This window comes from Gracilinanus agilis, chromosome 4 (genome assembly GCF_016433145.1).
Source record: "Gracilinanus agilis isolate LMUSP501 chromosome 4, AgileGrace, whole genome shotgun sequence".
Classification (NCBI taxonomy): domain Eukaryota; kingdom Metazoa; phylum Chordata; class Mammalia; order Didelphimorphia; family Didelphidae; genus Gracilinanus; species Gracilinanus agilis.
In genome coordinates this window covers 111,874,233-111,884,832 of record NC_058133.1, presented here as the reverse complement: position 1 = coordinate 111,884,832, position 10,600 = coordinate 111,874,233, and positions in this window count along the sequence as shown.

Genomic DNA, 10,600 nt, shown 5'->3' with positions numbered 1-10,600 from the left:
CTTTAATCTGCATTCTTAATCCCCTCACCTCTTACTAACCCAGCCCGTTCAATTTTCATTCAAAGGAGTGCCTGCCCAAGAGACCAGGTGGGCTAACAGCTCTGGAAAACACAGGCATGTCAGAGGTAGCAATCTCCCAATCAGTCCTGTATCCAGATTAAAACCTGACTTCAACTCTTGACCATTTGCTAAAAAGGTTTGTTTGGAGGATACCTGTTTCAGGAAGGCTGGAACTTGCATAATGGGGTGAATGTGTCAGGATGATGTCATTTAGCTTGAGGGTTATATTTTTTATAAATACGAGGATTTCCTGAAAACTTTTTTTTTCTGGCTTTTTCTTTCTCTCTTTCTCTCTCAATAGAGTTGCATTTGAAATGGCTTTTGGTTCCTTGAATAGAGGGGGTGTAACTTTGAAATTTTCAAGGTCCCCTCAATTTCCACTTTGGCGAGGAGCTAGGTTTGAGGGGATCATAGCTCACATAACTAGAGAGGAGCAGAGCGTGTGCTTGCACCACTTGCTTCTCGGTTTGTCCAAGGCTGAGTACATCACCCTCTCCCTTGCCCAGCACTCCAGTGGGAGTGTTTCCTCCCTCCTTTGGGTGGAGTAAGGAGGGGAGGCAGTGTGAGCCTGGCACTCAGTGGGGAAGGGGCGCAGAATGTGGTCTGGGGGGTGCATGGGCATGTCATTTGGTCTGGGAATAGTATGGGGAAGGAGCCTGGCACTCCAAATCTTAAAGGCTGCCCACCACTGCCCTAGGACAACTTTAGATCACTTTTTCTCTTTTCTGTACAGATTCCAAGAAAGGCAGTGAGTGTGAATATTGAGTATTGTTTGAACCTAGTTTTGCATAACTGGGAAAATGAACCCCCTCTACTTGCTGTCTAAAGACCTAGGCTATGTCTAAAGATTGATAAAAGAGTTTTCTCATAATTATAAGTCTAAGCAACTCATATGCCTTATCTTAAAGGTACTCCCATATTAATGAGCTAGTTATTGTATTTATATTCTTTTGATTGTGTATAGATAGCTACTTGGCAGGGTTTGTGGGACATTTTACCTACATCAAACACTTGAAATGACCATATTTTCTTTTTCTTTTTTTAAAAACCCTTACTTTCTCTTAGAATCAATGCTGTGTATTGGTTCCAAGGCAGAAGAGCTGAAAAGGCTAGGCAGTGGGGATTAAGTGAATTATCCAGGGTCACACAGCTAGGAAGTGTCTGAGGTCAGATTTGAACCCAGGACCTCTCATTTCTAGACCTGGCTATCCAACCACTGAGTCACCCAGCTTCCCTATGACATTTTCAAAAGTAACTTGGTTGGAGAGGGGCAGTTGGATACCTCAGTGGATTATAATGATAAAAAATAATAAAGGCTGCGATAAATATATAAGTTAGTATTTTAATTAAAGCCATGCTGATAGATAAAGTTATTAGACCACACGCTTGTAAGAATTCAAAACTGCTGCCCAGCCATTATTGTTACCTCTCTTTCTGAGTCTGCTGGCCAAGAGGGCCACTCCCTCCTAACCCAGGAGATTTAAACTGTTCTCTGCGTGGAGATGTAGGTGTCCCCACGCCCAAAGAACTGGAACCAGAAACCCGTTGGACCACGGGAAATGTAGTTTGATAATTTTCACGTGTCCATAGAAAATACATATATATACTTAAAGATGGCATCTCCCAAATTTCACTCTTACAATTCCCCCTGAGGTCCAGCAAAAAAAAGGTTAGCCCTTTTTCTTTGCTGGACCTGTAAAAATAGACAACTTCTAAAATTTAGGAATTTGGGGGATAAAAGAAATAGATAAACGAATGGGTAAAATTAGCTGCATTGACCAAAAAAAAAAAACAATTTGGGGGCAGTCCCCTATTGGTATAACAGTGTACAATTAAAACAATATATACGACTCAATTTCAACTCCCCATAGTTCAATCAACTGCACCCCAAAGTTCAAAATTTGGTCTTCATGGTACAGTGAAGGCTTTTCAGACATCTTCATTGTGTCTTCACCAAACAGGTTCATCGTCTGGATTCTGGGGAGATGGTAGGATCCTTATCCTGAAATTATTCTCAAAAGAATTTAAACTTTACATTATAGATTACAAAACACACATTTTCTTCTAAGATTTATACAATTCCCCCTGAAATTACTCCTAAAAGAGTTAAATATACATATATTTTGACATTATCGAATTAAAAAAAAAAAAACTTAACAGATATCCCCTTGAGGTAAATCTTAAAAACACCTTTTTTTCTTTAAAAGGGTACCTCAGGTCAGCTAAGGATGGCAAAATAAAAAGAAGAAAATTCAAGAAAAAAGAAGAAAAAATTAACTTGTGAATGAAATGTAAAATGTGCAAAAAATGTAGGGAAAATAAACTTAGACCTTTGAATGAAGGTCTAATTAAAGTGAATTCAGCAGTTTGCAATTACCCATTCAGGGACAGGACTTAAGGAAAATGTCTCTCTCTGATCTGGCTTATCATCAGCTTTTTAGGGAACTGAGCCAAATAAGTAACCAATCTTAGGTGCTTTCTAGGAATCTAAGTCGAGGGGACCCACGTCCTCTAAAGTTTTAGAAAAGACTGGGACTCCAGGACTCAAACCCAATTTCAAGCCCTAAAGTATTGGCATAGAACTGCTGCAATTATGCAGATCTTAGTCAATCGAGTCTCTGACCATTTGCTTTCTTTAGCACTATTAACAGCTCTCATGTTCCCTTTTCATAGAATCAGACAGAAAGGCATTTAATCACAGTCCTATAGGCTCAGGTATTTGCATTAAGCTTATAAAAAAAGATAAATAATGATTATATATGTACTTCCAGTACAAGATAAGAAAAAGGAAAAATCAATTGCTCTCATTAAAAGTTTTAAAAAATCAAAAAAATATATATAGTTTAGAACTAGAAGGGTTATGTTACCCAAAATGAGATTCTCTGTGAGAGAAAGTGGGTTTTACAAAATAGCAGATTCACAATGCACATTCAAATAGAGTACCATTATTTCCAATAGCACATTTTAAAACAATAAACAATGATGTTTAAAAATTATATACTTATTGCAACTTTTAAATCTTGGCTAAGAGTTTCTCAACAAACCCTGTTATTGCTTCCATAGCAAAATCTGATATTTACAAAAAAGAAACCTTCTGATATAATCATCCTCAGATAAGAATATACAGGAGCTCCTTGGCTTCCTGTTTTAAAAATCCTGGGTAGGAAATGCTTCTACCCATTTAAGGCAATAATTTCTTTTATAATAAAATATATAAAAGCTTATCCTTTAAGACAACAATTCTTAAGGATTTAAAGTAAGACCTCTTGTAAAATTATAAGGTAATTCTCAAAGCATGGAAACTTCAAGGTTCTTTAAATTACCAAGACAGAATAAATTTTAAAAGACATTTGCTCTATAAATCCAGTATACATAAGGCAATTTACAACTTAAAAATGTGTAGGAAATATAACATGAGTATCAGAGTAACAAGCTGGTCAAAACCTCTTACCAGTTCTAATAGATTTTTCTCATTATTTGGGAGTTACGATAAAATCATAACATAATTAATCTAGCAGCCACAAACTTCATTAACTTAAAATGATTCAGTGCAACAGGAAAATCAACAAAATAAGCAAGATTAATTTACAAAAGTAATTAACAAAATACAGTAAGATATAGTCTTTTCAAAACAGAAATAAAACACATTCAGTTCTGAGGTTTAAAAGTTCACCCCTTGCTCAATTTAAGGTTCTTTTGATTGAGTTCTGCTGAGTTTAAGGAGTTTTTTTATAATCAGTCTTTGCTCTCAGTTCAAAGTTCTGAGCAGGTATGGGGTGAATATTCTTCCCCTGAGTTCAGTTTTTAATCACAAGCAAGTCTGAATAGGCCATGCGGCCCCATTAAAGGTAAACGCTAGTTCCACGTGGTGTCGGTTCATGGACTCAGGGCTAGAGAAAAAGCTTAGAGTCAGTTTTGTAGAAAATACCCATGTGTAGAGCTTGTGGGGGTTGGGGTTGCCTAAATTAGGTCTTTAGAGAAACACGTGGAGGGCTAGAATGCAGGCCATTACCAAACCAAGAGAGGGGGTAGTGGGGACAATACCAAATCCTAAGGAGCAGTGGCGGAAGTCTCCGAAGATCTCAGCAAAAAACGGCAGGTCATCGCTGTTGGGGCTCGGGGTTCTAGGACTTAGCAGAACTAGCAGCACCAGCGGCAGAATCAGAGATGTGGTCTGGGACGCTTGCAGGCTTGTGGCACGGAGATCAGCGGCAGAGGCACACTGGCTGGGCTCCCACATTTTAGTTTTAAAGCCAAAAGCCAGAATCGGCTGGCCTTACCTCCCAAGGTGGTTTGGGCTGGACTGGCTGGCTGAGCCCCACCTGAGGCAAAAACGTGCTGTTGCTTTTAGCAAAAGCATGGCAAGGAAAGCCATTTTCCTTTTTAAAAAAAGTGCTCAAAAAAGCTGACCAAGATGGCCAAAAAGCAGGCATGGCTATCATTTCTGAAAGGCTATCTGGAAAATTGAGAATTCGATTTCCAAACTTCGTAAGGTTGCCAAAATTATAAAGATTAAAAATAATAAAGGCTGCTATAATAATATATATTAGTATTTTAATTAAAGCCATGCTGATAGATAAAGTTATTAGACCACGCGCTTGTAAGAATTCAAAACTGCCGCCCAGCCATTATTGTTACCTCTCTTCCTGAGTCTGCTGGCCAAGAGGGCCACTCCCTCCAGGAGATTTAAACTGTTCTCTGCGTGGAGACATAGGCGTCCCCACGCCCAAAGAACTGGAACCAGAAACCCATTGGACCACGGGAAATGTAGTTTGATAATTTCCACGTGTCCATAGAAAATAGATATATATACTTAAAGATGGCATCTCCCAAATTTCACTCTTACAGGATGGAGAGCAGTGACATATGTAGGCGGAAAACCAAGAGAAAGCAGCATCATGGAAGCCAAGGACAAAGAGGAGTAAATAGGAAAGGTAGTTGGTTAACAGCACTGAATGCTGTAGGCAAATCAAGGGCCATGAAGGCTGAGAAAATGACATAAAATTTAGCAAACTAGGTCACTAGGAACTTTTCAGGGAGTTATTTTGGTAGAGTAGCAAAAAACTAAGAAGGAAACAGATGATAAAGCGGAGCATTTAAAGTAGATTGGTTTTTATAGAAATTTGGCAGCAAAAGGGACGAGAAATATAGACAATACTTTGAGGTGACAGGGACAAGCAAAAGTTTGTTAAAGAGTAAGAAGACACTTTGGCATATTTATATACTTGAAGGAAGGTACCAGAAGTGGTGGATTATTTTGTTGAGTAGCAATCTCTGTGGAGAGCAGAAAGTTTATGGAATTAAAACTACACAGAAAAAGAGCAAAGGGAGGCAATTCCTGGATCCTAGCTCTTGCTTTTTGAATTCAGAGGTTATGTCTACCCATTCTGAGTCTTTTTTTTTTTTTTTGGTCACTGAGAATTGTCTCCCAGAAATCAGTTTTTCTTCTATTTCACAGTTGTCTGCAAGGACAATTTCTAACAAGAAGCTTGGATAAAAAGTGCAAAAATAAAAATGTTAGTCAAAAATCAAAGGAAAAAAATCTTATTTCTACATTAATATATTTTCCACATTTATTAAATAATGAAATGAACAAAGGAGAGTTGATCAATCTCCAGTAATATTTTCTATAGTAAGTGGCAATTTATCTCTAAAAGAATGTTTTATTAACCTAGCCAACATACCTGTGAGGAAGATCAGTGCATGTGTATATCCTACTTAGATCTACTACATGATATTCTTTATAGCCAGCAGAGATGTCAAGAGAAAGAGAGATGAGGGTGCTATGGCTCCTCAGGTTTGTGACTTGAACTTAACTAGCTACTCAGGCAGCAAAGAGCCTGGAGTCTCTGCTCAGCTCATGTCCAGGAAGGAGACAGCTCTACAGATAGCTAATGGGTGTTACAACAATACTAACAATAACTATTGGCCTTCTCTTTTCATAGAGAAAAGGTCCTATGTTGAAGAAGTCAATGATATTTTTGTTTTCTGGCCCCAAGTATTACATTTTATCAATTGACTATTTTGGATGGTAGGTGTATGGGTAACTATAAATTTGAGGTGTAAATAAAAAGTGACAAACAATAAATTGCTCTAGGAAAGCAGGAAAACAAAATTAGTAAGAACCTGAGCTTATTTAAAGAGTTCTCTTTACCTCTAAATAAACTGATTACTGGAAGAGGAAATAACCCTGAGACATGTCCTTTGACCAAAAGAAAATAGGACCTTTGTTTAAGGAGTTTACAATTTTTCCTAGATAAATTTTCTAGCCCTGGGTGTTAATTCATTCACAAATGAAGGATAGCATTTGCCAAAAATCCTAATCAATATATTCTTATGTATATATATGAACAGGGATTCAGAAACAAAAAAATCAGGCATTATGAGATATTTTATGGTTGTCACAATTGAGCTAACCTGAGAGGACTGAGCACCTACTCATAAAAATCTTGAACTCAGATTCAGGGTGTCAAAGGCTCTTTTATTTCATACTCTTGATGGCTCATGAGCCAGTATTACAAAGGGTACAGGCATTATGTGAATACAAAATTTAGGAGCTGAAAGCTTCCCTTTTTTCCTGGTCCCTGACACAAAGATGGTCCCTCCCCTCGTTCAACATTGGCTGGTTTTTTGAGAGTTATAATCTTATCTCAGAAAGCTAGCTAACTGGAATGCAGATTTTAAAGACCCAATTATTCCAATTAGCCAAACAGGGTTTAACCAATCAAAATAAGGATTGGGGGTTTAACCAATCAAAATGAAAATTGGGGTTTAACTAATGAAAACAAGGATTGTTTTAATTCCATCTCTCCACTAATGTTTTTCTTCAACCAATCAGAGGAAGAGGAGAGTTTCAGTTTCTATACACATTACTTCTTGTCTGTCACTTCTTATCTAGTCAGCCAGATATACTTCTCTGAGAAATAGTCCATGTTATCTGTATTCCGCACATAACCCAGAGAGATATAAATAAACTCGAAGTATATTTGTACCCGGTTCAGGCACACATTAAAAGAATTGAATTTCCTTGACTCTAAAAAGGTAGTCAGCAATGTGAACATAATTCATTCGACCGAAGAATTATTATAGGATCCTTGAGCTAGAAAGATCCTAGGAGGTGTTACAGCAATAGACAACAGAAGAATTAGAAGAGATTTTGGATTATTGTGAGGGTATTGTAGATAGCAGGTTGTAGATTATTGTAAGGTATTGTAGATGATGCTAAGAAAGAATGTAAGTGCTCCAAGGATCAACGGTCAGTTCATTTTTTACTAATAGCCATGTTTCGACCTTAAAAATAACTCATAACTGGGGGCAGCTAGGTGATTCATTGAATTGAGAGCCATAGGAGGTCCTGGAGTCAAATGCAGCCTCAGACACTTCCTAGCTGTGTGACCCTGAGCAAGGGTCACTTAATCCCCATTGCCTAGCCCTTACCACTCTTCTGCTTTGGAACCATTACATAGTATTGATTCTCTGATGGGTTTAAATAAAAATAATGCATAACCACTAGGGTAGTTCTGTTAGAAGAAATCATTAATCAGGAGCCAACTGCCCTGGGAAGATCACGACTTAGGAAAAAGAAGGTAATATAATTACAAGGAGTTTTCCACTGATATGAAGAAGGCAAAGAGCTTAGATAGATTTTGGGAGAGGGAGAAGGGCATAGGGCTCTCCACCAGCCCAGATGCAATAGACAGAGGCTAGGGTGAATGGACAAATAATTGAGATTCTCTTTAGTGATATTTGAGGGTTTATTGTTCAGTCTGGGGGTTTCAGAACACAAGTTGTAACAAGCATGTAATTCTTACCCTGTAGGTGGTTCAAGGTACACTGTAGGATATGTACCCTAATCAGAAGCCCAGATCTCCTGGATCTCACCATTATATCTAATTATTGTTGCTGAGCAGATTCACAAGGACTAAGTTGGAGAGTGACTTCAGGGTGAGTCTTATCATTTCATTTCTCTCAGGAGTTCTAAGCCCCAGTAAAGGCTCACATTTATCGAAGGTCACAAAGTATTTTCTTTATAATAATCATGTGAGGTAGTTTTGACAATGACACAAAGTAGTTAGTGTTTAATGATGCTCAATTTGTACTGTAAAACTTTAAAAAAAAAGTTTGTTTCAAAACCCCCAGCTACTACTTGGATGGAAACATTATCCCTTATTTTGAAATCTTATTATATGGCAGTACAAACAGATGTATCATTTATTCATGTGTTGTGAAGCTGTTTAGCAAATGAGAGAGCATCAAGATCATCATCACATTTGTTTGCTTATTTTTATTTCAGGAAAATAAGATTCTCTTTATAAATCCTGAACATGTGAATTTTCACAGTACATATGTAAAACTTACACTCACTGAAGTAAATAAATAAATTAATTTTAAATTACAAGACAACAAAATATACAATTTGGCTATGAATATTTCAAAAGTACAGAACCTTTTTCTTTTTTAGAAAATTCACCTTTATACAGTCTCTGGATGTAAAAATAAAACTGGTTTAACTTAGGCACTAATGTCAGAATCGTCCTTTTCATAGGCTTCTCCCCACCCCCCCCCCTTCCCCCAGATATATTATGGACAAAAGTGCCTACCGAACTACTGATGTAGTCTACCAAAAGGAAAGAAGGGAACTCTGCAATTCCCTGTTTCTAAAATCCTGATGGAGCTCAAAACACCAAGAAGTCATGGGTCATCACACCTTGCCTTTGTTTTTTATGCTAACATCATCAGTCAGATCCCAAGGTTAGCCCATTTTTCTTCATCAGGAATTTCTTCTTTCAAATATGATTGATAGAAAGGAAGGTTTGATAATTCAGTTCTTCTGTTTCTGGCAGCTTGGTGCAAGGTTTGACAAAATGTTATCCTGATTTTTTAAAAATTACTCTTACTGCCTAATTACATAGACTTTTCTTAAATGTAAGATTTCTTTTTTTGATAACCGTTATAAAGACAAAAAGGGGAGCTTGAGGAAATGACATGCAGCTAGAGTGAAGGAGTGAGTTTTTTGGACTTAGGGAGAATTAAAATTGTATCAACCCACTAGAGAATGTCAAATGAAATTGAATTAATTTTGGTTGAGTGGTTGTTTTTTTGCTGCTCTACAGTAAACAAGATTCAGTCCTCTGCTGCACATTTAGAAAAAAAAAATGGAAATAATCTAACAGCCTGTAAATCGCTAGTGTTTTCAGGAGGCTTAGCTGACTTCAGAAGAAGATTCTGAGGCTGACACCATTTTTAACTTCATTCAAATGCCAAGACCAATAAGAAAATTCCATTTGCAGAAAGGAGTGGTTACAGTGAAAATGTCATCCACTTCTCATGAGAGCCCTAATGAAACTAGATAGAGTCTGTGCAAAAGAATTTTCTTCCTTAACTCTTCTTTTTGGCTTTGTTAGTTAGCCAGTCGTTAATAGCTTTGTAATCAGCATGGCCAAGATTATACATGTATTTCCTGGAAAGTTAAAAAAACCAACATAGGATCACAGATTGGTATTTTTTTTCATTAAAAAAGCATTGAATTAAGCATTAGTTTTATAAGGTTAGTGTGATTAAAACATCAAGCATTAAGCACAAAGCAACTTCATTAAAATAATGGAGATAATGGAAAAGAAGTACATTAGATATTATGAATGACACTTCTTGGAGGCACTTTTGCTCCTAGAGTTCGGTAACTATAGAACTATCAATTTAGATGAGAATTCATTTCTTAAGTTTCTTTTGAGTGATACAGACACATTTTTAGACAGTTTCCTAGTTAAGAGGTTCTTTTAGGTAAGTAATTTACTGTGGAGGAAAGGCATGGTGTATTTATGGTGGCATGTGTACCCACATGAGGCAGCTTAGAAGAGTGGTGAATAGAATTGATTCAGGTTAATATTCAAATTCAAATCTGGCTTCAGAAACTTACTATGTGACCCTGGGCAAATCACTCCTGTGCCTCAGTTTCTTCATCTGTAATATGGGGATGATAATTACAACTATGTCTCAGGAAGAAATAAGATATTTGTAAAGTGTTTTGCCAACCTCAATACGAAATTAAAATACTAGCTATTATTATTATCTAGTGGAAGACATATATGTAGGAAGAAGGGGAGCCAAATTCTGTTTTGCTCTAAGTAATACTTCTTAAGGGTCTTTCAAACCCTCAAAAAAATACCTGTACAAAACACAAGATAAAAAAAGTTAGTATTTTTAAAAGCATCTGAAACTGCCAAGATAAAGGAGTAACATGTTAAAAATAGGTTAATAGCATTGCATTTATAACAAATAAGGATAATGAAAATACATGCACCCAGAAGCTCCAATATATAGTCCACTTTTTTTCAGGATTATTTAATGTAATGAAAGCAGAGTAGGATGAAATACTATAGAAATGTAAAGAATTTATGAATAAACATTCTAGTGATGTGTGTGTGTTTAGACAAGGGAAGGAAACCAAAATTAAAACGTATCTGGTAGTAATAGAATCATTGTTAAATGTGGAAAAGTCCTGAGTTAATTCTGTTGACTAACATTTTAGGAGCTGCAGAAA